At 42.0% G+C, this 27,398-nt stretch overlaps 2 protein-coding genes across 5 annotated transcripts in view; one reads left to right on the forward strand and one right to left on the reverse strand.

Annotated features, from left to right (window-relative positions):
* The window catches only part of CMSS1 (cms1 ribosomal small subunit homolog), a 242,431-nt gene that overhangs the window by 150,057 nt on the left and 64,976 nt on the right, over positions 1-27,398 (forward strand). The window lies entirely within an intron of this gene.
* FILIP1L (filamin A interacting protein 1 like) overlaps positions 1-27,398 on the reverse strand; it is a 209,744-nt gene that overhangs the window by 148,102 nt on the left and 34,244 nt on the right. For both annotated transcript variants that reach the window (XM_054207512.1, XM_054207505.1), the window contains exon 2: positions 10,092-10,232. The gene's annotated coding sequence lies outside the window, so the exon portion shown is untranslated. The remainder of the gene's footprint in view (positions 1-10,091; positions 10,233-27,398) is intronic.

Here is a 27,398-nt window from a genome sequence, read left to right on the forward strand (position 1 = left end):
TAGGTGATGAGCTAATAAATTGCACTCTGTTCTTGTAGCCACAGCTGGGCTGCTCCCGTACCCAACCTTCACATTGCTATTGCAGTCTCTCTAGTTTAGACATGTCTTTGGACCTGTGTTAGTTGCCTACGTGCAATGAGAGCTCTGCATTCTCCTCCTTTGTGCTTGCAACATCTTCAGCTTTTTCCTCCTCTCCTACTTCTCTGATTAGATTCATACAAGGACAGAATTCTGTCATTTTGTCCTGCATGCTCTTTGAATATTGACTGCCAGTTCATTTCTTGTCTTAGACACTGATTTTGCTTATTTTAGGGGACTTTAAAGTTTGGCAAGGCTAGTATTATAATGACAGTTAAGTTCTTTCACCAAGTTCTTCCTCTTAGCTTGACTGCTTTTCTGTCAATAGTGAGAGCAATAGTGAATTTTCCTTTTTTGCTTTCACTGCTCAGCTTGATGCTAGTCTGCCAGCATTTCTTTCTCTGATCTCTTATTGTCTGCCCAGCCTTCAGTCTTGCTTCCTTTATTCTGACAGCTGCTCCAGACTCATCTTCTTCTTTTATGTCCTTCTCTTGTATTTGTTTGTGTGCCATCTTCGTTGCTGCCTTTGATGTTTGGGATGACCTTACTGAGATCTCTACTTGAAGGAACTTGCTTTTCTAGTGGCCCAGAAGGCACTGAAGACGCAAACCAAGGAGAGGAATCATCTGAAACCAATGAGTATATGGGCCTGCTATGACCAAATCGTTTTCCTTCTAGGTCTTATCCCTTTCCCCTTATCCCTTTTCCATTATATAGGGCAATGTGCAACTACTTATGTCTTCAGTGTATAACTTGCACACTGTGTATGCTTCTGCACTGTCGAAAGTGACCAGGTACCAAAATGGAATGGGGCTTGCAGCTGAATGTTTCATTTTGTATAAGCAGCTGGTGGATTATTTTTTTTTTCTCCATTATGTGACAAACTTGTTTTAAGGACAGACAGCCTTGAGCTGCCTTTCTCTCCCTTTGCAAGATGCAAATATTTTATTCCTCAAAATATGAGGTATTAAATTTTAAAATACTATGTTTTTAGACCAGTTGTGGTGATTTCATCATGGAATTATAGGGGTTTCAAAATTACATTTTGCCCAGTGAGGTTAGAATAAGCATCTCTTCATTGTGGTATTTTAAGGAAGTGATAGGCAGACTTCTATATGCAATTCAGCAGTCTGTGATGATATTGTATTGAATTTAGAGTATTTGGCCAGGAAATAGGTTTATGAATAAACCAATGGAGTAACTGTATAGCCAGCTGCTTTGAAGTAGTGCTCAGTCATTTAATTTCTCATTAATTTTTAATAATAAATCAAACCTGTTTAGTGTATTAAAATTCCGCTTGGTGTGGATTCTTAGACCTCTGCGGTCTTTCAGTGACAGGAGGGATTTTGAGACATTAAACTGTTTACTTTCTGAACTTTCATTTGTATTGCATTCTACTCCTTTTAATAATTAAACGATCATTTAATACAATTATAATATCTGAGGTTGGGATTGGAAGCAGTTCTTTTTCATCTGTTTCTCATCGTCAGCACAGCTGAAGTTTCTCAAAAGAAAAGAAATAAGATCTGAATAACCTAAACTATCCAAATTAGTGCACTTTTTCTTGGTGACAAATAGCCCCCTGGAAGGTATCAGTTAATTCTGTCTCAAATCTTTAAGAGGTAATTTTGACAGAGTTGTGTAAATGTAGAAAGTTAAACAGAGTAACCAGAGAAAGGTTCCTAATGGAATCTTGGCTTTGGTGGTGAAAACGTCTGACTAGTTTTAATAAAAGCTTGATTACACTGCATTCATGAGGATTCTGCAAGTCTGCCCTGATGACATATAAACTTTAAATTAGGCGTAGTCAATAAAAGGCCACCTAATATGGTTTCATATTTTGAGAGGTTTCCCCATAATTACCCCAGCTAGTTAGTCTGTTTTCTAACCGTTTTGGAATCTGCGTGTGCTGAAAGAAATTGTCCTGTGAAAGACGGTGCTTGTACAGCATGTAATGGTGTGAAGTGACCTGGCAGAGACCTCCCCTCCCGCCTCCTTATTCAGTGACCTTCCACTAGTGATGAGACTGCGGCCCTGCTCCCAGCAGCTGGTTTCTAAATTTGGTCTGACAAATGGTATCATAAAGGTGGCAGGTGAGGTTAGGAGATCTGATCAGAACATACCAATTTAACAGCCACCAAAAGGTACAAAAGAGTATAAGGAAAAGCAATCAAGTGCTGTCTCTTTATCATTGTATCAGCTTTCTTTGAGCGGTCCCTTGTGAAAGCCTTTACTGATGGCTTTCAGCTATGTATCATTATAATACCTACAATAAGCATGACATAATAGGAAAAATATGCCACACTGAGCAATGAAACTGGTGTTAGCCAGTGCTGTGGCCCATATCAAAATGCTCTCACTAGCATTCCCTGTAACAACACTTCCTCAGATGTAATGGACTACGGCATATCATCAACTTAAAGTTCATACATCTGCCTTAATGTTTTTTGCATATCCCTGTTACAAGTAATGGCTGTGACTACTCGAGGGGAAAAAAGAATCCATTTTTTTTTGTCTTTTAATGGTGGTTTAGGTATTCTTCAAGCATATCCTCTGTTGTTGCTGTGTTCACATGGCTAGATAGGCAAATCTTGTGTGTGTGTGTGTGTGTGTGTTCATGTTTCTCAGGCAGTAAGGAAGGGGGAGAAAACCAATTAAAAGAAAAGGGAAAACACAGTAATGGTAAAACCACAAGGGTTAACTACAACAACTGTGTAGGCAGCTAGAAGCGCGTAATTGATTTTTGCTGTTGGGTCTCTTTTTCAGTAGATTCAAAGTTGTCTCCTATTAATGGTGGTGTTTTATGAGAAGGCATTTGCAGAATAAATGCATCTGAGGTGCTTTCACTAGGAGGGCAAGCGCTTGTTTCGGAAGGAGCTTTGGAACAGGTCTTCTCCCTTACTACAGAGTGTTAAAGCATCAAAGTTACTTTCTGTGTGGGATTCAAAGATTGGAAGCTTTCTGCAGGTTACAGATTTTCACTTGTCATTTTGAAGAGTTTTGAAGAATATAATTCCACATACAGGTAGGTGGGATATACGTAGGCTTAGAGATCTTTAGTCATATATCTTCAGTTTAAAAAGTACCTTAAAAAACCACTGATATATTCCTAAAATGTTGAGTTATTAAAGGCACATGCCTTTAAATGTGAATGCCAGTTTTGGCCAAATGTGACACAGAGTACTAATGTAATAGATGATTAGTTTTTCACAGTAATGCCTCAGTGAATTCTAGCACACAGATATCATAAAGGGGAAAATAGCCGGTGACAGTGGAATGGACAAATAGACTTTTAAATGCTTGCAGTGAGGGCTGGAGAGGTGTAGAATTGATACTGATTTCTTAAAAGCAACAAGTCTAACCACTAACAGACCATTTTTGGTCATGATTGTTTTATTTAAGTCTTAGATAATTATCTGAGAGGGTAAATTGGCTCCATAAAATCAGTTATGAAGGATGGTGAAAGGCATGATACTGTAGCCACAATCAGGGTCCATCTGGCATTTAGGACGTGAAGAGAAGTGGAAAGTTGTACCTGTAGCTGTGCATGGCGTTGGCATACAGTGTGGGAACGACTTGCTTCAGCTGGCTGAGAAGCTCGGTATCTGCTGAGTGCACCTAGGTCATCACCTTCTTCTAAGCATAAGCGGGCACCCATCATCCTGTCCAGGACTTGCTCCGCTCCTGCCAGGCAAAACGGTGGGAGGGACAGCCCAGGGGCACCTACCCATGCACAGCAGTGACTGCTGTAAACATTTACGTCTGCTTCAGCCTGTGCATTGGTAAGCAGGACGTAACAGAGAGCCAGCTACAATCTTGTTTACCCAGTCAACATATTTTAAGATATAAATATTTTTATTCTTTTTTTGGATATTTGTCAGCCGCATCTTAGGTTCAGTGGGAAATTTATACTGTAATGTTTGGCAGCAGTCCTGTGTTATGAGGATGGTGCCGTGAGAAACAGGATGCCCAGGTCCTAGCTTGTTTAAACAATCTCTCCAGGTTTTACTGCCATGCTCAACACCATGGTATGCAAGTGCTTACCGAGCCCTCTGAGCTGCAGAGGCAAGGGCTGGGTCGGCACTCAGCCTTATATTTTTTTTTTTAAGGATGGAATTTAGAGGCCTTTTGCTCTGTACCTCGGAAGAGTTTTCCCTGATACAGCGGTTTTGCCTCTTGCCTGGATCTGAAATGGAATTCCTCAACCGCCTTTAAAGTTGCTGGCAAAGTGACCTTGACAAAATTGCATCAGGTATTGTGCCGGGGGATGATGCAGTATTAACGTGTTGACCTAAAACTTCAAATCCTAAGGTGGAGTAGCATGGTGGCTGTGCAAGAAGCAAGTTATCCAACTAGTGTCGTTAAGTGCCTTTTGTTCAGGGTATGCTGCAGGGCCAGACAAGATCTTCTGGGTGCTGTTTTGCAAAGCACAGCTCAAATTTGAGCAGGCCTTGGCCCAAAGGGCTTGTGGACAGTGTCAATGCAGGGAAAAGTGTGGGGAATACAAAAGTAAAATCAACTGTGCTACGCTTGTGAAATCAGACTAGTGTTATGACTTTTGTTGTGTTAGTGGGCGAGTAACATGCCAGAAGGAAGGGCTGTTTTAGTGAAGAGGAGGAAAACTAGAGAGAATGAAGGCAAAGCAGAAAAGGGTAGAGCATATGGTTAATGTAGCTAAGATTGAAATACTGAAAGAGGGTGCAGAGGTTAGAGGAGGCAGAGAAATTGAACATTTAAATAAGGAATAAGAGCAAACCTAACACTTGTACGATGTTTCCAAATTTTGGAGTGCATCCTGAATGCTGTACATTTGCACTCCTACAATAGCTTTCTCTGAAATGTTGCGTTGGGAAGGAGGGATGCTAAACTGTCCAAAGGACAAGCAGAACCTGCTGAAAATAGTTGTGCCTATTGGATGGAAGCTTGAGCTTTGGCATCTCTCTAGTCTCTGCATGGGTCTGGAAGTAGTTTTGCTTTTCCTTCCCAATCTCAAATGCTTCACAATCAGAATTCCTAACACTGCAATCACACCATTATAAGAAAGTTGCAGACAAGACCTGTTTTTCCTGTGTTGTCTGCAAGAGGGACGGGACCTTTCTGTAGACACCAGTTTCACTGAGGCTAGGAGACAGCTACTATCTTATAGTTTGTCCCAGGTCCAGCCCCCTCACCTCTGGCTTTGGAGTCCAGCCCTTCACAGCTTTCTGACTCTTTTGGGTTAACTTGATCTTGCCATAGGATGAGTCCCAGACTCTCCAGGTCGCTGGGTGTCTCCAAACAAGACCTAGTCCAGGCCTGCATCCCTTCCCACCATATCCCACCCTGAGATATGTCCTGAAAAGGGACTCTAGACCTTTTTGTCTCTGCTGGATGAAAGATTCACTTCAGTGGGTAAGAGTGAAAACCTGAGGGACAGAGAAGCAGCACTTGGTGTCAGCTTCTCCTGATTCAAAACCAGTTGACTGTTCCTGTCTCTGTTGCCTCCTGTATAGGATGCTTGTTGATCCTCCATTGTATATGGGCAGCTTTGAAGGTGTGCCTACAATATTTGCAAGGAATATAGCATGTAGGTGGTAATAATCTGGTGGCCGGCAATATTTACAATAGCGGGTGAAGCTAAGGAAGAAATTTGAGGCTATTTCTATCCTTTTTGTCCTAGTTCCCCTTTCCATCCCATTTTGGCACCCAGGATTTAGAAAATTACCCAGCTAGAGTGATTTGGCTCTGTTTTTTGTGCAAGTTGTGCTTCTTCTGTTAATATACTGAAGAGAGCGTTGTCACAGCCTGTGTCCTGCTTTCCCATAGCTCTATGTCATTTGGATAATACCACTGTAACAGGCCATTTTAGCCTCCCAAGAGCTGGCCTTGCCAGTCTATTGCACAAAATGGTGTCTTTCAACCTTCACTGGAGATGGAGACATGTGTGCTACAGTAAATAGACCATAGCTTGTTTTCATAACCTTTGTCTAGCTGTATTTCAAAACTTATAATTTATCTAGCAACTTCATCAGGAATGGGAGGCTGGGATGTTTCTGGGCAGCGCAAGCATAGATATCGCGTCATAGAGTTGGTTGGGAGAGGGTGACTAATGGGAATGGAAAGATCCACCATGACTGTGGTTTTTAACTCCCAGATTTCCAGTGTGAAACTTGTGAACTTATTCTGGAAGCTGCTAGGCTCTCTCCTTCCCCTTGGTGTGCTGGGATCTCTCTGCTTCAGGGCTCAGCACCCACCTTGCTATGTCCTGTCCCAGCTTTACTCCTGGTTTTCCTCCCTCAGCCTTGGGCCCACTTCAGTGTGGTTGCTTCTGCCCCACCGTGGTAGACACAGCAGAGAGCTGCGGTGCAGGTCTGGAACTGGGGATAGCTGCTAAATCTTTCCAAAGGAGCAAAACGTGCACATTTAAAATATAAAAGTGGCCTTTCCAGTGGGTGCTATGACAGAAGCACTTTCAGCTTTGCCTTTATTAGCGCCTCACCCCCTAACTAGCCCCATTATCTCCAATGGATTTAATGTTTTCTTTCTGCATTTTTTTTCTTACTCTGTATATTCAAGACTCCTACATTCTGTGAATATTTAAAATAGGAATATAGAGCTTGCAAAGCTAAATATGTACACACGATAGCAGTGGTAAAGTTGTTTTTTTTTTAGTTGGTGGTGTGTGTTGGCTTTACAGTATACAGGCTTCTATTCTTGGAGACGTTTGGGATGGTATTCTTTCTTCCTCCATGCGTATTCTGTCCAGCAAGTTGACAGTCTGATTTTGATTAGGGCTTTTACATGCAACAGGAATACAGCTAATAAGAAAATAATGAATTGGTGTGTATTCGTGTGCAGTGCTATCACCTAATGAATTTCCTGAATGCCAAATATGTGAAGAGGTTAACAACTCAGAAGTGTTCTCCTAGAGGGGTAGTGATGGAGCCCGGTGGCTTTACAACTGAAGAGTGAGGGGTTTAAAGCCAGCTGTGCCAGCATATTATATATCTCTATATTGTGCCCATTATCATGAATTAGTTATGCTAAGGTGATACTCAGCAAGAGGCAGCTCGTAGTGAGACCAGAAGGGTCTTCATGGTTAATGATGGGGGGAAGAGGAAGGAAAATAATTTTCCAGTATATACTGCCTGTTCCGCTTAACATTTCTGTGCAGCAAATAATCCCATAGTCATAGTTAACTATCAGTAATTTACCATATTTGGATTCCTGAAACAAAATGCAATGTTTAGTTCAGCGTTGAATGGCAAGCAGTTCCTTATGAAGCTTAATTGTTTTGTTTACATGTAGCTAGTTACTTACCATGTGGTAAGAACAATAGGCTGACTGGCTTGCTTAACTCGTGATCAGAATGAGATAAAACACGGAAAACACCGAGGACTGTATTTCTTAAACAGACCACATGTCAGATGCGGCCTCCTTGGCTGGTTGCAATGTAGAAAACCTGCTGCATGGCATACCCTTTGTTGCAGCCGGGCGACTGTGCCGTATGTCCTCGCCGTCTGATCTTCAGCTAAAAGCAAGGGATATTTCTTGGGCCTTTCTATTTCATGTGGACTGGGCACCTTTCTGAGAGTTGTCTGACTTGGTGACCAGACCTGGCAGAGTGCGTGCGGTGAACACAAGACCATCACGTGAGGCTTTGGCCTCACTTTCCCCCACAGCTTAACCTGCATCGCACCCATTTTGCAACAGAAGGCAGCTGCTTCTCCTCGGGAAGGAGGCAGGGCAGATACTTAGGGCAGCATAAGTCTTGACTTCTCGACCAGCCACACCTGCCATGTGGGATGGAGAGCAAAAAGGAGGTTGCTCCACTTAAGCCGGATCTCTGCCAGCCAGCCATACTTGCTGTCGACAGGAGACCTTTTAACAGGGGTTCTCCAACCGTAGCAGCGCACTGTTCTTGTCACTCAGTCCTCCAACCACAGGCACTACCCTGTGATCCAGCGTGACAGAAGTGCATGACCCAACACGTGCTTTCCTGCCCAGAACTTGAGATGTTCATTGGCAGGGCTGCCAGACTAACAGAGACAAAATAAATTTTTTGCTCAAGGACTGGAGCTCGCACCCTGGTGGAGTCCCCCTGCTTCTTGGGGAGTGTGGGGATGACACCCGGTCCCCCGGCTTAGCAGAGCTCTTCTGAGCTCTGAGCAGAGAGGACGCTCCAGAGATTTTTATCTGTTTGCTTCTTCATTTCACTGGTAGCTTTTCCCCTCAAAACATCTGAACTAAACGTCAGAAAGTTTCCTGAGAAAGACTTACAGTTTGTTCTTCAAGTAGTTTCTGTTGCTGGAAGGGAATTCTCTGTTGCACCTACTTGTACCTAAAGACTAAAGTAGATGTTCTCCATTAACTTGCCTGAAGTTAGGTAGGCTGCAGCCTTGTTAATAGCAAACACTGGCTTACCAGCTGAGTGAGCCTTCCTGCCAACCCTTCAAACTGGAGAACAAGTTTCTCACATCTCTTTTTTTTTTTTTTTTTTTTTGTGAATCTGTGTGCAACTGAGAATGAGAGACCATTGAAAATATGCACAGAAAGTGTAAGCGCAGGAGAGTGCCTGTAAGCCTAAATCTTCTTTATCTTACTTTTCCATGATTGCATTGTCATTTGACTGGCACAGTTGTGTGCTCAAATCTCAGATGCAGTTTACAGTTGTCACCTCCACTTGAAGAGATGTGAATGGAGGCTGATATCCTTTAGGGCAGTATATCTCCATAGCAGTTACTTTTCCCTCTGTAGGCTCTCTCTCGCTTGCAGAGATAATGCAAGGCAGATGTATTTCCTCTTTCTGTATGTTTGAGGCACAGAGAAGCCACATCGTGCAAATAACTCAACAAGACCACAATGAGAGTGGTATTCTAGAGAATACTAAAAGTTGCCATTACCTTCCCAAGCCTTCAGATTATGAAAACAAACTTTAAAAGTCTACTGAAGATTTAAGCAGTAGGAGCCCCCACCCTTCCACCACCACCCGAATATAACGTGAGCTGCTTCTAGAGCTGGAGGCCTTCTCAATAAATATCGGCTATCACTTGTTTTGAGCTTATAAGCGTTCACAAGTACATTATAAATTCGAAAGGTTAGCATGTCTGCTCTTGCCTTGTCAGTCTTTTGCTTAGCACAGAGACCAGTAGTCATCATAAAAAAAAAAAAAAAAAAAAACCTCCCGAAATGTGTCTTTGAAGAAGAAAACCCCCCACAAGGGGATCAGTTATATTCCTCACAAGAATTCAGCATCTGAGTCAGGAGTTCCCAGAGGCTGACCTGGAAAGCTGCTAAGTATGACCCTCAGAGGGACTTTCAAATTGTGGCTGTTTTGCACTGTCATGCAGATTGATTTTTGTTACGCAGCCACTAGCCCGATGTCCCACCCATTAATTTGCCCTCCATGGACAAAACTCTGGGAACCCCTGAGTTTATCGTCCAAGAAAATCTTTATTTTGGAAGACGGAGTGAAAAAGATGATCTGTTTTGTCAAGTATTACCACACTTCTGCAAATATACAGTCTCCTCATCTGGATGATCTCATGCATATAAGTTCTTGCTTTGCTTTGAGACAGCAATTGCAGCAAAACAGTAATATATGCAATATATAAAAAGTTTTTGGGCAAGATCCAGTACAAGCATCTCATGGTGAAATCATTCTCTATATTATTTAACAGCTACCTGGTGTCTGGTCCAGAGGAACTGGTCACAACTACATCTTCGTTTCGACACTTAAGCGAATGGAACACGTGAGATTGAATGTTGTGTGAATGTAGGGCAAGGAGAACATGGATCATAATTTGTCTCTCACTAAGAATTATCAAGCACATTCCTTCTCCATTTTTTGGCAATGGATTGTTGATACAGCCATAGCTGCTAAACAGGTACAAGCTCTTCGGCACTCCTTACCAAAATAACCTTGTCTGGAAACTCTCACCTTCCTCATTGGGAGGAGAAAGAAGGAAAATTGGAAATCTCTGGTTTAAGGAAAAGCATTTAGTACTATAGAAGTTAAGTGAAGATGAACTAACCTGCTGGAGCATCAGGCTGGAAACCTGAATGTTCTGGCAGATGCCGTCATTTTGGGAACGGAGCAGGTGGCAGTCCCGCAAAGTCCTCATGATCTTTCTCATGTAGTAGGAAGTGGCATTGCTGCCCTGGATACAAGCATCCTAAGAGAGAAGTAAATGAGGTAGCGAGTGACTCCACAGAAGTAAATGCTTGGGCGCAGTTGATACCGTGAGTCTTGGAGTGCAAGGTAGCAATATGAGTCTTTTGGAAAGAGTATCAGTGTTTCCAGTGAAAGAGGTAATACCTACCTATGATTAAGTCTTAACAAACAAACAAACAGAAAAAAACACCAAACCCATCAGTCTTACACAGTCATTGTTTTTTAGCTTTCAAAACTCCTATTCTGAAGAGTTTTTGCTAATGGGTGGTCTGACACCCAGGCTGATTAAATATCTGATTGGCCTTCCATCGCCTTGGAAACAGAGAATGCCTACTGTGAAAACAATCTGACCCTGGAGGATCCAGGATGGAAGTTCACAAGTAAAACAGATTTTCTCCCCTTTTTTTGTTGCTCAGAGCAATAATACAAGAGTCTGCAGTAAGGTCTGCATTTCCAGCCATGTGTATAGCATGACAGGTACACTGAAGTTGCTTATGGCAGACAGCACTTTATGGTAAATGCGGCATTGGAACTAGGATTGCCTGTGTCTCTATTGCTGAAACTAGGGAAAAAACCTACCTTCACATTCCATAATGCAGAGCATGCACCTTTGAGCTCCTTATTTATGCAGTTTTAGCTCCTTATTTACTCCAGCCAGTTTATTGTCGGCCATGGTAACTATCTATGTTACATGTCTATTCTTGTTTGCATCCCTGGGAGATAATGTGATTGTGCAGTGGATATATTGACAGCAGGTTTTTTTCCAAATTCCTTTGCCTTTGTTCTGTTTTCCATGCAGCCCACTTAAATCATCTCTTTCTGTACTGCTGAGTCCTACAGCTTCTTGAAGAGATTTTTTCTTTTTTTGCTGGGCACATCCATAAAAAGCAAGGAGTTCTACCTTGTAGTCCCAGGGCAGTTTTGTTCCCTCAAAACACCAGTCTGCATCCACCCATGTAAGTCATCTTAGTTTTGTCCCTAATCTGTTTTAGTATCTCCAGGCAACCAAGAGACTGGCTTTTCATCTGTCTTCAACTCTTGAGAGTTACTAAACAGTTCAGAAAGCTTTTTTTTTTTTTTCTTCCTCCTGCAGTGAAGATAGCACCGAGTTAGGAGTGTGTAATGGGCTAGGCTTTTCACTTTTGCCAGGGGCTGTAATGTGGTGGGTCTGAAGATGGAGACAGACGTTTCTCGTGGCATGGAGAGCTGTGAGTCCTTTGGGCCTTTCAAGGTTGTCATTGTCCCACAGGAACTTTGTTCCCCAGCCCTCCTGCCCCTCTGCTTTGTGGCCAGGCAGATATTGAGGGATATACAGAGCCAATGTGGATAGTAGCCCTAAAAGATAGTGGAAAGAAATTGAGCTAATACATTATGTCTGGTTTTCTTGCTCCTCTGCCAGGGACCATTATGGATTTAACAGTTTGTGGTAACTAAAAAGTTACCCTTCTAATACTGGTTTGGTTTTTTTTTAATGAATGTTTCAAGAGAGATGCCAGATTTACCACCTCTGGTTTGATTTGGGGATTGTAATCTCAAGATTTGTGATTACAGTAAGGTAGGATCCTGAAATTTATTCCATAGCTTGATGTCCTCTTACCCTGGAAATGAAGCTGTGCCAAATGAAATATTTGCATCAGTGTTCTTTCCAAGATGCGCAGCTTGGTTTTAAAGACAAATGCTTGGTTCACTTAGTTGGTTCACTAGGTAGTCACTTGGTTCACTAGTTCACTTAGCAAAACTTTTTTATTGGAGTGGCTCATGTAACTTGTTAACATGCAAGAAATTATTAAACTTTCACTTCCTCCACTCCCATTTCCTGTTTGGATGTTGAAAGGAAGCCCTGATTGCTAATTTGTGATTAGCCAGCAACCCAGAGTGAACTTAATCCAGTGGGTTTGCGTGGCACTTGCCTATGCAGATATGCAGATACTGCCTCTTTTAAGAGCGGGCTGCTGAATCTCACGTTTCATGGTGAAAGCTGTAAACAATCTGCTCTTTCTGTGAATTCATGGCCTGCCTTCTGAGAACAGAGGTAACGCCTGGCCTGCTAGCGCACAGGAGACGATGCTAAAATGTTGGATGCTGCAAGAGAAAAGGGAGGCATTGAGGGTTTTTTTTCCAGTCTTGCTTCCCCAGGAGATGGCACTGTGCAATAGTGGGATTTTTACCTGCAGCGTTTGTGGTGTAACTGGATCATGGTTGTTTGAGACATGACAGATGAGTGAGGCTCTTAGTCAGTAAGAGCAGACTGACTTGTACTTCTTTTAGGATGCCTCAGCACTCTCTTCTGCGCAAAATACATCATACTGTTAATGCTGTAGGCAGGCTGGGTTTAAATCTGCTTTGCACCCCAGCATTAGGGAACTGACCTTCGTGCATACTCTAGTGCAGTCAGGATCAGAACTGAGTTTTGTGGGTGAAATTAATCTGGCCATGAATGAAGTGGTGATGCCTTTGGAGCACGCTTACTTTTATGCAAGTCCTTTGTGTCCACCTTGATAATTCCCAGACCTACTGACAAAGGAGCCAAAACAAAGAGGTATATACAAGTAGCACGCCCTAGAAAATTAGAAGGTTTTGTGGAGCCTCCGTATGATCCCTCTTTCTGTCCTGCATGCGGTGTGCTATGCTCCTGTTATAATACCAAGTGGTTTGATTTAGTGCTTGTATATAAAACACACTACAATTTTTTAAAGAATCTCTGACCCCACCTGCAAATGCCTGACCTGACCTGTGCTGTCAAGTGCAGGCCAATGCAGCTGAGATAAACCTAGAAGATCTTCTTGGTCTTCCTTTTTTTAATGTTGATAAATTGAGACCATTGCCACTTTCCCCTCCAAAAACAGCCTGGGAACTCGGAGCACATACAGATCTGCAGGGAATTCTCATCTTGGAATGGATATACTACTTTACAAAATCTTGGGCAAGCTGATTAACCTTCTTATTTTAATTCTCAAAAAGGTGAAGAGGGGTAATTCTGTCTTAACACAGAAGTGTTACAAATATGTTCATAATATACCTTAAAGCAAGAAATGTTACGTGAATGCTAAATACTTCTGTTATTATTAATCGAATCTTAAGTGGCCTATACGTCTATAACAAAGGCTTCTTAGCAAACACATGCCCTTTGAAATAGCCTGACCCTTTCCACTTTTTCAGAACATTAATAGTTTCCTGGCTTGGTGTTTTAGGAAATGTCGTCATAGTCTGGAGGAACCAATAAAAACATAAGTCACCTATTTTGTCTGATCATTTTATGCCAGGATATTTGAGGCTGGAAGCTGTGGAGGAATAGGAGGGGACTGCTCAATTTGTGTGGGTGGAAGATGTAAAACTTTTAATACCGTTGTAGTATAACTTTGCATATTAAGACTCTAAAGCCGTGTGAGAAATAGCATTTTTTAAGTTCACAGGCAGGGGCTGTAGATAGTTTTAGCAACTAGTTAACTAGTTTTTCCCCTTCCTAAGCCATTTATTGCTTCAGTGCCTGATGAAAGGTATGTTGTCTTTGGGGAATAATATTTCGTTAGTTTCAGGCTTATGTTGTCCTCTAACAGAGGCAAGAGGGCTCTTAAGAAAGGGCAGTGCCTTAAAACAAATGTTGGTAAACAATTATGGAAATAAGATTGGTGGGACAATAGCTTATTGGGTATGGTAAATGCAGACCATTTCCCACTAGTAGAAAATGCAGTTACTTAAATTAAGGAACTACTGTATGAAGTCTCCGTACAAAGCATCATTACATGACATTGTGAAGAGCACACCATGAGTGTCTGTAACAGGCATCCAGTGACATTCTGTTCTCCATTATAAACCCCAGCATTTACGAAGGGCCAAACCCCACCATCCTTACATGGTTTTGATTCTCTCCTTTCTGAGGCAAAGCCTCCAGCAAGCATGTTAATGAGTACTAACCATGATCTCTTGGGTCTGTGGAAAACAGACATGCATGCCAGTTTTTCCCCTACTGTGCTGTCTCCTCCTGCAAGCTTCAGACAGTCCCTTAGAGGTGGGGAGATCTCTGTTACGCGTGGTTGCATGGAGCTGGAAAAGACTGCCAGACCCCATTCATCCTCCACCTCTTCCCAGAGCATCCTCCAGAGACACCCAAAGTTTTTGCCCGTTTTTGGAAGGTCATGCACTGTATTTTCTCTTCTGTATTCCATCAGTGTTGGAGACCAGTCTAATGTTTGTCAGCAGTCTAGAGAAACTGAAGGATAACACTTACTTCATCCTGCACAGCTATCTTTTTGGAAATGAACTGCGGCACCAAGAGAGACAACCACCAGCACTGCAAGCTGCACCGTAATGTATTATGCAGACTCTTCCCCTACTCACCTGCCACCCAAACTAGAAGAACTAAACATGGTTTCATTTCAGCTTCTGCTGTAGCCTCAAATGGAGCTGCTACTTTTACTTTTATGAATCCAATTAAGGTGTTACCACGGGAGTTATACAGGAGGCCTACGCCCCACAAATGAACCTTGATGTTAACTCTGGCCAGAATCTGTCCCTTGTGGTTTTTTGGAGGTTTTTCTCTCCACCTCTCAATTTAAAGTGCTAAATGCTGGTTCTTATTCTTTCTCTGACCCAAGCTGAGTGTGTATGCATCAGCCCCATGGCGGAGATGCTGTGCCCTGCTGCCCCCACTCATGATCACCACTTGGAGATGTCGCACGTAGATTAGCAGCAGTGGCTTTCCCTTTGTACTTGTTAGGATCCCTTATCCTTTTCTTCTTTGTGTGTGTGTTTTGTCAGGTCAGGCCTAGATTCGTGTCCCCGTTTGAGCAACACAGGACTTATTTCTCTTTTAATGCTTGGGAAAACTGCACTTTTAGAAGAGTCTAGTGTCTGAATTTGTGAAAATATTTACTTTACAGCCAGCTGTGGTATGTGCCCAGCTTCCTACTGATATAATTGTCTGAGTATAATCCTTGTATATTTTATATTGGTGTCGGTATCAATATTAGTTCTTTAGTTTTTAATATATTAATATATATTTAATATATTAATAACATTTATTAATGTTAATTATCTAGTCTTATTCTATTTAATCTGTTTATATTTCAACTCTCGGATTCCCTTGATTTTTCCCCGATTGCCTTTCCTGGATGGGGAGGAGTCATCGGGTGATAAAGTAGTTGTCTAAATGACAATAAATTGTTGCGGGTTCCTCAAACCCTAACAGTTTGTCACTGTACTGTGCCATGAGATACCCCTTTTAAATGCCCTCTTAAACTGGGACTGGATCTGTGTGCGGAGGAGTCAGGATCCCTGAGCACTGGGTGAGAACAACAGGGTTCTTGCTCAGGCCCAGAGCACAACGTGCAGTTCCCAAAGCTTTTAAGTATCTTGGAATGGCCAAGTTGAGGCACATTTTTTTTCCCCAAAGTAACACCGTCAGAATCCTGAAGAAACGTGTGCATTCAGCAGGATGCGTAGGTGAAGGGGTGAATACAACACTGCTGCTGTTGTTGCTCATCCCCATAACAAATTCAGAAAAAAATACCCATGTCAGGTGCTCCTACTAGCTACTCTGGGGCTTCTGAGTAGGCAAGGCTCCCCTTCTGACTGCTGTCTGACGTGCTCTGATTTCATCCCAGTTAAGGAGGTGCAGGCCTCAGGGAAGGAGAAATTTGTCTTTTTCTCTGATCCCTCCTTCTTGGATTGTTGGAGTTTGGGGAAGGAACAGTTCTTCTAGTTATGTACCTAGTTCAGTCATTTGCAAATGGGAATTTTTTGATTTTTATTGGTATGCGGTTAAACTGTCATGAGCTGTGCATGTACCTGTACTTTTAAAATAAATATACCACTCTCTCATCCGTCAGAAGAAATGTGACCTCAACAAGAAGCAGACTTAAAAACACTATCATTTTTAATCCTCATCTTGCCTCCTGCTCCCCTCAGGGTTTTGATGATGGCTGGAATTTCTTCATTGACTGGAGGTGGTTTGTTTTTTTTTAAAAAAAAAAAAAAAACAAAAAAAAACAAAAAAAAAAACAAACAGGGACATTCTCCCAAACCAGAAACTATCCAATCCCACCCGAAGAGATTTAGTGAAATTGAAACTGTAGCAAAGATGAAGGCAAGCTATTCCTTAGGCTGTATTCATATTCTTGTGTCCTAACATACAACTTGGCCGTAGCAGTTGTGTGAAAATGCATCTGACTTGTTCTATTAGGCTGAGTACCCTGTGGTCTCAGTGTTTACAGCAGATACAAGGAGAAGGCCTTGTCTTCAGATGTGTCCATGCAGGGCTTAGAACACTTTTGGCTTTACGTAAGAAATAATAATAATAGTAAGGCCAAAACCTCTCTGCCAGCTAGTGAAATGAAAATGCTGTACTTCACAGCTATGTCATTGGAGAATTATATTTCATTAGAGCTGATATTAAAAACCCTGATGTCAGATGTGAAATGTGGCTGACTTCAAATTTGCAAAACGCATAGGAAATTTTTTCGTAATGTGTTGTCACTTTAGAAGTCTGGCAGTCCTTTAGGTTAACTCATAAAACTTTAATCTCTCAGAAGGGGAAAACCCCAAGTCTATTTCCCCCAAACTTTAAAAGCTTTGCTTCTACTAGCAAATGCCATTTTTATAAAGTATGTGCAAGTAACATTCTGGATGCTTCAAACAGCAGCAGTTGTTAGACTTTCAGATAGGAGAACTGGATCAAGTAGTTGTGAGAAACACGGTATTCTTGACATTTAAATGACAGCTTTTTTAAAAGTCATTGAGCAGGGTAGAGAATAGCACTCCCAACTATTAAGGATTATTCAATGAAAAAAAAAAACCTGTTGTTTTGCCTTTTTTTCCTTCCAATTTGGTGGCTTACAGGCTTGCATTACTAGGAAGGAAAACGTGCACAGCAGTTGCATTGAGTTGGTTGCAATGGGTCACTGAGCTGCAGAACAGTTTCCATGTTGATCTTGTTTTCACAAAATCCTGAAGTACTTGTAAATCAGACTGTTGTCTGTCGTAGTCACAGTAAAGGCACAACGGGTATATGTATGCATGCGACAGCTTTTCAAAGCGTCACACTTGTATGAGGTTTTTAAAAGGAAAAAAAAAATCTAATCGGCTCTTATTTTTGTTTGCTAGACAATATTTAAATGTCCAGTGCAGTATGTGAGTAAGCCTACTTCTGTTACAGTTAGATTTATTGTAGGAGATGGTAAATAATACTTCGTTCTAGGCAGGTTTTTCTGGTTTGGGTTTTTGCTCAGATGTGGAGAACCGATGAACATACATACATTGTCATTTGCTAGTAGAAAAATATGTTATGGTTAAACAAGCAAATACAAACCGTTTGTGGCCTGAAGCTGTACTAATGACTAGATGTGTGTCCTTTTCTGCCTGGGTACCTCCAACTCTGCAGTAACCTCAGCTTCACATTGCGCTCACCGTTGAAACCTCTACTATGCAATAGCCAGCGTCTGCTACATCCAGTCAGAAGTAATGTTGGTGCTGAACCACCAAATAAGACTTACAATGGCAGAGTTCACCTGTTATGGGTTTTTTTTTCGTACATGCTTTGATTATAATTTCCATTCTTTGCATTTATTTCTCACCAGATTTTTAGGAGCTTACTGTCTTCAGGATTTCTCTCTCTTATTTGAAATTGGCCAGCAGTGGTAAGGGACAGTATCTGATATACAGTTGTAAAGCATACCATGTAAGACTTTCTTGAGGAAAGAGTCTCAAATAAGCCTTGTAAAACCATTCTTACAGGTCTATCCAACTGTGCATAGCATTTCTTACAAAGTCATTGCAGTTAGCAGAAGGCTGTTCAGTGGGCAGGCAGAGCTGAATGAAATGCAGGTTAATCCCTGACCGGACAGATTCAGCTGTTTCATTTTGAGTTTGTCAGCTGATCTGTGTGAGCAGTCATTGTCCCTTTGGTGAGGGAAAGGAGTGGGATGCTTACGGAAGGGTTAGGTCAGCCTGTGGGATCAGGGTCTGCTTCAGGGAATGTGTATTTATCAGCAGCCTCCAAGGTGGGTGGAAACGTGACGGTTTGGATTAGGAGAAGTCCCTCAAGCGTGCATCTGTTCAGCTTGTTAACTTCATTCACTCAGGGACTGAAAAATCGGGGACAAACCCACCTTTTTTCTTTTCTTTGCTATTTTCATTTTTTTCTCCCCCTCCCCCCCACCCCCTTTTTTTTTTTTTTTTTGGAATAGCAAAGGCATTGAAACACTGTCTGGAAACAGAAAACATTCCTAGCTTTTATGGATATGTGGTCAGCCGGCTCTTGCTTGTTCCCTTATAAGCAATGTTCTTAATTGGACGAAGTTGCTACTATTTCAGGTCAGTGTATGTGTTTTCTCTTACAGTTGCCATGGTGCTGGTAAGACAGATATGTTCTGTAGTTGTGTTTGTCCTCTTTTAATATGTGATTTTTTTATTTTCAGCACTGTATTTGCAGCATAGTAGTGCTTGCAGTATTTTTCCATACCTCAACGAAGTTGCCCCTGTTGGAGTTACTGCATTCAATTATTTCTCCTTTGTCATATAGCAGTCTGTTTTACATGCCCACCTTTGCATCCATTAGAGTTAGTAGCTCCTAGGGCCTTTGTATTTTGTGTATTTTATAGCTTAGTGGATACTTAACGTTGGAGACATTATGTCATGGTTGTGATCTTACATAAACATAAACCATAGAGCCTAATCTAGCAGTTTGTTACAGACCTCAGTAAACTTGGCTGAGCTACAGCTTATCTTCTAGGGAGGTGGCTAATATTGATACAAAGGCTTCAGGTGATGGAGAATCTAACAAAGATTAACTATACAAGTTATAGCTAATAAGTTGGTATCGAGCTTTGTCACCATTAAAAAAATGTATCTTTACTTACAACAAAGTGGAGCAAAACAACAGCAGCAGCAACCACAGCCAAAGTCAACCATCTCTCTTTTTTTTTTTCTTTTTCCTTCTCTCCCTATAGTGAGATTCTTATCACAGTGATTAAAATCAAATATCTCAGTACATTAGCTGTTACTTTTTGCTATGACAGAAATAACTTTAGGGAAGTCTGAAAGGTTTCCCAAGTAAATTTCACAATTTGGAGCATGTTGGAATATCTAGGAATGAGTCAAGTGTAGAGTAGCCCAAGACACAATGACACTTGGTTTTGAGCCCTAGCTTTCTCCTGCTATGGGTTCCCATTACTTTAATGACACCCATAGTTGACTTACTGAGAATGGGAGAGTTTTACTGGCTGACATTAGTCTGCTTACTACAGAAAAAATTGTAGTTAGGTGTCTGGAAGTGTCTTAAGTCTTTCTTACTGTTACCCCTACATGCAGGATTGAGGAGGAATATAATATTGAGGGAAGCAAGAATTTTATAGCAATTTTTTTAAAGCAGGATTGTTATGTTGCTGGTTTATGCTTAGCCCGACCAAGTAAAGCAAACCTTTTCAGCCTTTGTGTCTTTTTGTTTTGCTTTTTTGTTTGTTTTTTTTGTTTGTTTGTTTTTAAAGTAGCGTGCCTAGGAGTTGCTGGTGACTCTCATTGAAGTCACTGGGAACACTAGAAATATGGATCAGCTTTGGAGGAAACAGTAAAAAGGGAAGAAGCCCACAGTTACCAAAACACACCTGGCTGATACTGAGTCAGCGGAGAGTTGTAGACAGTTCATCAAGTTTATTAGCAGTGGATGTAAGAAAAATGCAGAAGCATTATCTGTAGAATGCTGGTTTTGAGAATAGCAAAAACTCAATTGCCCCTTTCAGTTACAGCAGTGACAGACCCAGATTTTGGATTGGGAGTGGCACTAATTGGCTGTCCCTTTTATGGCATCTCTAAAATGTAATTGGGAGAAAGGGGAACACAAAAAAACCTGTGTTTAGTTTAAATTTGCTCATTGCTGGACAGTGTTTAGGGGCCTTTGAATTAAAAATAGTTAAAAATGGAACTGCTGCTCTCAGCTCTTTCCTTAACCTTGCTAACCTGAAGTCATCCCTCAGTAGTCATATGGGCAGAGAAGTCTGCAATAATCCCTTTATGCTTTGCCAACCAAAGCTATTTAAAGAAGAAGGAGCTAGAGTTTTTTTTATCATGCCTATTCACATTGGTATGTCCTCATGGGTTGTTTTCTTTTAAGGTATCATGAGATAAACAGAAGAGGCTCTTTTATTCCCTAGATATGTATACAACAATTAAGTTTCTAAACTTGAGACATTGGTGTTCTGAGCATTAATACGATCAACTGTCATTCAAGTTAATAGAAACTTGACTTGAGTGAAAGTAAGAATCAACCCAAACTCAGTCACAGTGGAAGCAGGTGAGTTGACACCCTTTTCTTGGATGAGCCATTTCTCATCGCAGAAGTAAATCTGAAGCCTATTGCCATTGTTTTGTTCTTAATTTAACTGCAGTTTATAAGCCAGTTCTTGTACTTGGTAAGAACATGTGGTCTTGGACCATGATAGAGTTCAGGATCATGGGTACTATGCACAAAACATCAAGAAGTAAAATTACAACCCTGGATTTCCGGAGGGCTAACTTCAACCTCTTCAAGAAACTGCTTGGAGGGATCCCGTGGGCTAGGGCTCTGGAAGGCAAAAGGGGCTCAAGAAAGCTGGTTGATAGTCAAAGACCAATTCCTCCAAGCTCAGGATCGGTGCACCCCAAGAGAAAGAAATTGGCCAGGGGAAGCAGGAGACCTGCGTGGTTGAGCAGGGAGCTTCTGAAAAAGCTCAAGTGGAAGAAGGAAGTCTACAATAAGTGGAAGAAGGGACTGACCTCTTGGGAGGATTACAGGAATGCTGCCAGAGCGTGCAGGGATAAAACAAGGAAAAGCCAAGGCTGCCTTGGAATTAAACCTGGCAAGGGATGTCAAGCTCAACAGGAAGGGCTTCTACAAGTATATTGGAAGCAAAAGGAAGACCAGAGAAGTTGTGGGCCCACTGTTGAATGAGACAGGAGCCATGGTGACAGAGGATGCGGAGAAGGCGGAGTTACTGAATGCCTTCTTTGCTTCGGTCTTTACTGCTCAGCCCAGCCCTCAAGAGTCCCAGGCACTAGGGGAATTAATGGGGAAAGAAGAATTCCCTTGGGTTGAGGAGGATCGAGTGAGGGATCAATTAGATATTCACAAGTCCATGGGCCCTGATGGGATGCACCCAAGAGTGCTGAGGGAGCTGGCGGAAGTCATTGCTGGGCCGCTCTCCATCATCTTTGAAAGGTCCTGGAGAACAGGTGAGGTGCCTGAGGACTGGGGGAAAGCCAATGTCACTCCAGTCTTCAAAAAAGGCAAGAAGGAGGACCCGGGGAACTACAGGCCGGTCAGCCTCACCTCCATCCCTGGAAAGGTGATGGAACAGCTCGTTCTGGATGTCATCTCAAGGCATGTGGAGGAAAAGAAAGCTATCAGAAGTACTCAACATCTCATCAATGCTTATAAATACTTAAAGGGTGGGTGTCAGGAGGATGGGACCAGGCTCTTTTCAGTGGTGCCCGGGGACAGGACAAGAGGTAATGGGCACAAACTTGAGCATAGGAAGTTCCACCTAAATATGAGGAGGAACTTCTTTACTTTGAGGGTGATGGAGCACTGGAACAGGCTGCCCAGAGAGGTGGTGGAGTCTCCGTCTCTGGAGGCATTCAAAACCTGCCTCTCAAAAGGTTGCGTTCCTGTGCAACCTGCTCTAGATGACCCTGCTCTGGCAGGGGGGTTGGACTAGATGATCTCCAGAGGTCCCTTCCAACCCTATGATTCTATGATTTTAAGTCTTTCAGGATTTGGGGTTTATTGCTGCTGTAAAAGGCTTTCATAAGAGCCTTCCTTCAATTGATTTTCTGCATTTATTTAATGCTTATTATTTTGAAATTGATACACATCACTGCCATTTCCTGACAAATTATGAAACGGGCTTTTAAGTGATCAGTATGTCGGTTTTGTAAAGGGGAGGTCCTTCTTACTTGCCTCTGTTTTTTCTTTTCTTGGCTTATATGTCTTGTGGTGTGCTTTTTAAGTGATACATAATTTTATTAAGTAGTATAGAAACCCAAGAACTCAACATAATTAACTTCTTCAAGGGATATGCTACGAACAAACTGCATGTAAAACAATACAATTATATGCTGTCAATTAAGAGGTTAAATAAGTTTCCAATTTAAGAAACAAGGTGGAAAGGTTGCAAGTTGTCTGGAGATGCTTGGAGTTGCCTCTTCCCGGGAGCAAGGTAGCCCACCATCATATGCGTAAAGCAGGTATCACATACTACCTTCTGAACTGTACCTTAAATGAAACGCCTTGCTTGATCCTAATGGTGTAAATGGCACTTAAGACTGCGATGTAAGTTTCTAGCAGAATCTATAGTCATCAGAGGAAGCCAGAAGAGCATCAGAGTGCGAGATGTTTTGGCTCTTTAACTGAAGACAAGCTAACGTCAGCTCAGCTGAGCTCCCAGATTCATGTTTGGCAAAAGACAGATTGCACAAGCAGCAGTAATTTTCCCCACGCTTGGAAAGAATTGGTCGAAACGCTTTACTGTTCCGCACAAGCGCACCAGGCTGGTGCGTACAGTGCTCGGTCAGAAAGCAAAATATACCTTTTGGCAGGAGTGCGGTCAGCCAGCCCGGCTCTGCCTGCCCTCTGTGTTGGCCAGGGAGCCAGCCTCTGCTTGCGCTGGCTGCCGCTCTTCCTCTTCCCCAAGGTGATGTGCTAGACCAGCTGAAAGGATCCCATGTGTCAAAGCCAGCTCCTGAGCTCCGGGTTGGGCCAGGCTGAAGGTACCCACGGTCAGGGGGAATGTTAAAAGAGAGTTATGGTTTTCTTTGCCTGATAATAAACTAAAAGTTTAAGAAGACCACAGACAAATGTTTAATGTATCCCCTCCTAAAAAAAGGAGTACTGGAATTTGGAAAATTCACCTTTGCTTTTAGCTGGAATTTATTTTCATGCTTTCTGTGAGGATTGTTTGGTCTGATCTCAGTGCCTCTGTTTGTGTTTCTAATACAGATGCCTTTCATTCTTCCTCTAAATTATACTAAATGCTCAATAGGAAGAGCAGATGTTCACCAATTATAAATAAATAAATTGAAAAGGAAAAAAAAGCTGACGGGGGTGGGGGGCAGGGCGTTCTAGTTGCCAGGTCACTCTTGCATGGGAAGATCTGCTAGGTTATGTGAGCATGGACAAAGGCAGACGGGGGATCCCAACTAGTGCCCTGCCCTGGGCTCCTCCCAGGCCATCAAAGTGGCCATCAGCCCACCAAAGGCCCTCCTCTGCAATCCCAGAGGAGCACATGGGCACGGTGGCAGGCAGGAACTCACGTTAAGGACCGAGAGGAAGGGACATCTGCTCTGGGACCTTCCCAGGACTGTCCGAAGGAAGCCTCAGCCCCAGGGACCAGACCTGAAACCCATCTAGATGAGTCAAGGCCAGAGCACCTTTTGAACTGAGAGGGGGTTGCTGCTGTGGTATAGGGCACACATGATGGGATGCAGGGGGAGAGCATTTTGGGATTGCACAGGACTATTTATGGGATGTTTAGGGGGGGAACCAAAGACAAGCAAAGGGAGAGGTTTGAGTGAGTGGGGTTGTGGGGGGAAACAAGTGTGGGGAAATAGAGGGATAAGGACATAAAACAGACCAGTTGCATCTGAATACTTTACTGGTCAGTATGCTTATGTGGCCATGCCGTGCACCTGAGCAGTGCAGTCTGTCGTGTTATCTTATTAAATTCCTTTCTTCCTTGGGGGCTTGTATGTCCAGGTGCCAGCAGCTGGGGAGACTGGGACCCAGGGGCAGCTACTGGGCAGACTGAGCTTGTGAGACCAGCTGCTGGAAGGGTTCGTATTGTCTGTGTCTGTGGACACGTGTGTGTGCGCGCGCGTATGTACGCACACATATAGTAAGTACCTGTGTATATATCAAATATATATATTCTCACTAGCAGACCTTTTCCTGCTCAGCCAGAGAGGGGCTGTGTGTTGCCTGTGTAGCTGGCTGTATCTATCTGTATATACGCCGTGTGTGCATGTGCTCTGAGTGTGTGTACCTACCGAAAATACATTTTCAGCCTCGCTGCTGGTTGCACCTGGGAGCCTGGAGCTGCGGCAGCGTCACCTCTTTTGGGCTGTCAGATTGGGCCTATTCTCCTAACTCTTCTGACTCTCAAAATGTGCCTTCACATTTTGGCTGTTCCACATCATGCTGTGATTGGTGTCTTATCAAATACTTTGATAGGAGGATTAGTAATGTTAGAACACAGCTTCCATCTCTTGAGGGACATGACTATAACAATTCATTCCAGGAAATGGAAATAAAATCTGTCTATGAATTCCAAAGATTGTTAAAAAGAAAAAAATCATTTTAAAATACTGCTTATTTTGCCGATGGATACAACTACCTCTTTCCTTGATCATTAGCTAATTTGACTTGTTAGAATTTGCCTGGTGGCTAGTTTTTACTCACCACTGCTCTTGTAAAAGCATCTGTTAATCGCAGTTACTTTCCTTTGAATTTTAAAACCTTACTAGTCTGGGTGACCCATATACCATGCATTTTTGAAAGTTAAAACCAAGAGCAGCTTCCTTGACCCTCTCCTCCCTTCTTCCTCATACTTCACCCTCCCTAAAAGGAGAAGCTTTCAAAACAAGTTTCTAGCTTGACTTTTCCTCTATTTGAGAAACGTCTTGGCAGTTCAATTAGAAAAAAAGACAGAAGAAACAGAGTTGAGTGGAGAAAATACAACTACTTGTTCAGGTGTCACAAAAGGGGAAATCTGGAGAGGCAAAAATAATTTAAGTTGGAATATGGACAAGCTAGCAGTGGGGGAAGATGAATGAGTTCATTTCATGTGGTGAGCATAAGTGGCCAAGAATTAAGTTTTTTTATGTCTTTAGCAGAAGAATACACCCTGAAGAACTCTATGAAGGAGGGAACATGGAACCAGGGCTTTCGTTGTTAGTTTAGGAGAAAGAAGCATTGTTTGTAAAGCACTGAATTAATCTTAATACCATATGAGATGACTTCACGATGCTTGTTCGCTGAGGTCACATGAGGTGACTAAGTATATTTTATGATAGCACACTTTTTTTGAGGGCTTTCTGTAAGCTCCTATGTGAGAATGCTTTAGTGTAGGTCTGTTGGTTTAATAATATCCCATCAGGTGCTGATGTGAAATTTGGCTGCTACTTTTTAAGGGATTTGATGATGGATTGCCTGAAATCTGTGAGCTGTGACCTTTGGAATAGCATCAGTTTGAATCCTGTCTTTATGGGCATACTAAAACTATTAAATTTGGTAACTGAAGCAGGATTTGAGATCCCATCATTTGACTAAGTGGCTGTGCTAAGGCCCTTATCTTGTCATGCCCTTTGTAGCATTTGTTTTCATTCTAGCAATGGAATCTAGATTTGGAACATTGTTTTCATTGCAATTGAGAAATCCCTTGGGAAGAGGGTGCCCTACAATAGCTTATTTAAGGGGTTAACTCCTTGTTATGTTAGTCAGCTCTCATTTAACTCTGATGGCTCTCTGGGTTTTGGATTAGCAAGACCATGGCTTCGCCCAACACCTTCTGGTGCATCAAATTGTTGTGAAAAGTACAAGTGCAGTGTAAGGGCTGCTCTACTTCCAGTGCCCACTGCTCCTTAAACCTGCATCTGCTTCTTACGGAAATCTAGCCACTATGTTTTTTCAAAGAATATAATATGACATGAGTGTGCTTTAGCCTAATTTTACGTGTGGTTTGTTTGATTTATGTTTTTGTCTTTTCTCGTCACCTTTTCACAGTTTGCCTGCATAATTAGAAGTTGACTTGAGGCAGTTCTGGGCTTTTGTGAACACTGACTAGTATCAAAATTAAACTATACGGTGCATCTGATTTGAGCAAGTCCTGAACTTTTGTTTTCTTCGTATTCTACCTGAACTCTTTTACCTTTTGTGTGTTAAAACCTGAGAAATTATAAACCCACTAGTGGTTCGTTTGTTTTTAGTGTACATTTGACGTTATTTGTCTCTCCACAAAAGAGAGACACCTCTGAAATAGAGGAACCCAGTTTTCCGGGCCAATAACCAATTCTATTGTTTGCTGGAAAAGCCATAAAAGGAAACATCAAATTAAATATTTGTCTCTTTTGGAAGGAAATAACTATTCAAAATCTGTAATAAAATAATATTCATAAATTCTGTAAGTATAGTTATAGGATTACTTAAATTTTGTTTGTATTTTGTGGGTGCATATGAGGCCCTTTGAGGCAATTACAGCCACATGGAGGAATTTATTTAGTTTCATATTTGAGGCCTGTCTTTCAATACAAGAAAGTTACCGCTCAGCAGGATGGTCACCAGTTGTTGAATTAACAGTTCGTAAATGCACTTCAACTTAGTCAAAATGAGGAGAACTAACCACTCATTTTGATTTTTAGAATGCTGCATGGAAAGTAGCGAGGTTAGATTTCCTCTAAAGAAGAGTGCTTAGTCCTTGAAAAATAATTAAAAAAAAAAAATTAAAGTCTGGTTGTAGTCTGAAAAGAAACTTGAAACACAGCAGCATTTTATTTGATATTGCTGCATTTCATTAATTTCCTCTATTTGTTGACTATTTGCTTTTTATTCCCACTAACCCTGTGGTGTTTGGGTGAAAAGAGCTTGCTGAGCTGATCGGTGCAACATGAGAGGTGTTAGTGAGCAAAGGTCGGATTTGGGTGTCAGGGACATCTTACGTTTTTGTGCTCGTTTGAAGACTATAGAATTGTGGAGGTGCTGGGGAAAAACAGTCATCAAATTTGTCTATTTTCAATTCCTTCGAGTTCGTACCTAATGTATAGACTGAGCGCATTTCACAAATAGTCACAGAAACATAACAAACGTACGCCTTCTAACTGACATCGCATTTTCACTACATGATGAAAGTCCTACTCCCTCTCCTGACAGCTGTTTTCTTAGCTGGTAATTTGAGAGTCTGGTTTATTCCCTTCCGTGTCTTACGCCTTTCACCTTGCCTGTTCACCTTTGACAAATTAAAAAATAGCAGAGCCAGCTGGGTTTAGCAAAAGGCATGTGAGCATCACTTGACCATCTCCTAACGTACTCTGAGCCATGTTTGCAGTAACCAGCCTGGAGAGATGAGCATTGCGTGTCACTGTTTAGATCAGTAGGACTTTAGGATGAAGCATGGCTTGATATAAAACCTGTGTTCAGCAGTTACTG

Source organism: Rissa tridactyla, chromosome 1 (assembly GCF_028500815.1).
Source record: "Rissa tridactyla isolate bRisTri1 chromosome 1, bRisTri1.patW.cur.20221130, whole genome shotgun sequence".
Classification (NCBI taxonomy): Eukaryota; Metazoa; Chordata; class Aves; order Charadriiformes; family Laridae; genus Rissa; species Rissa tridactyla.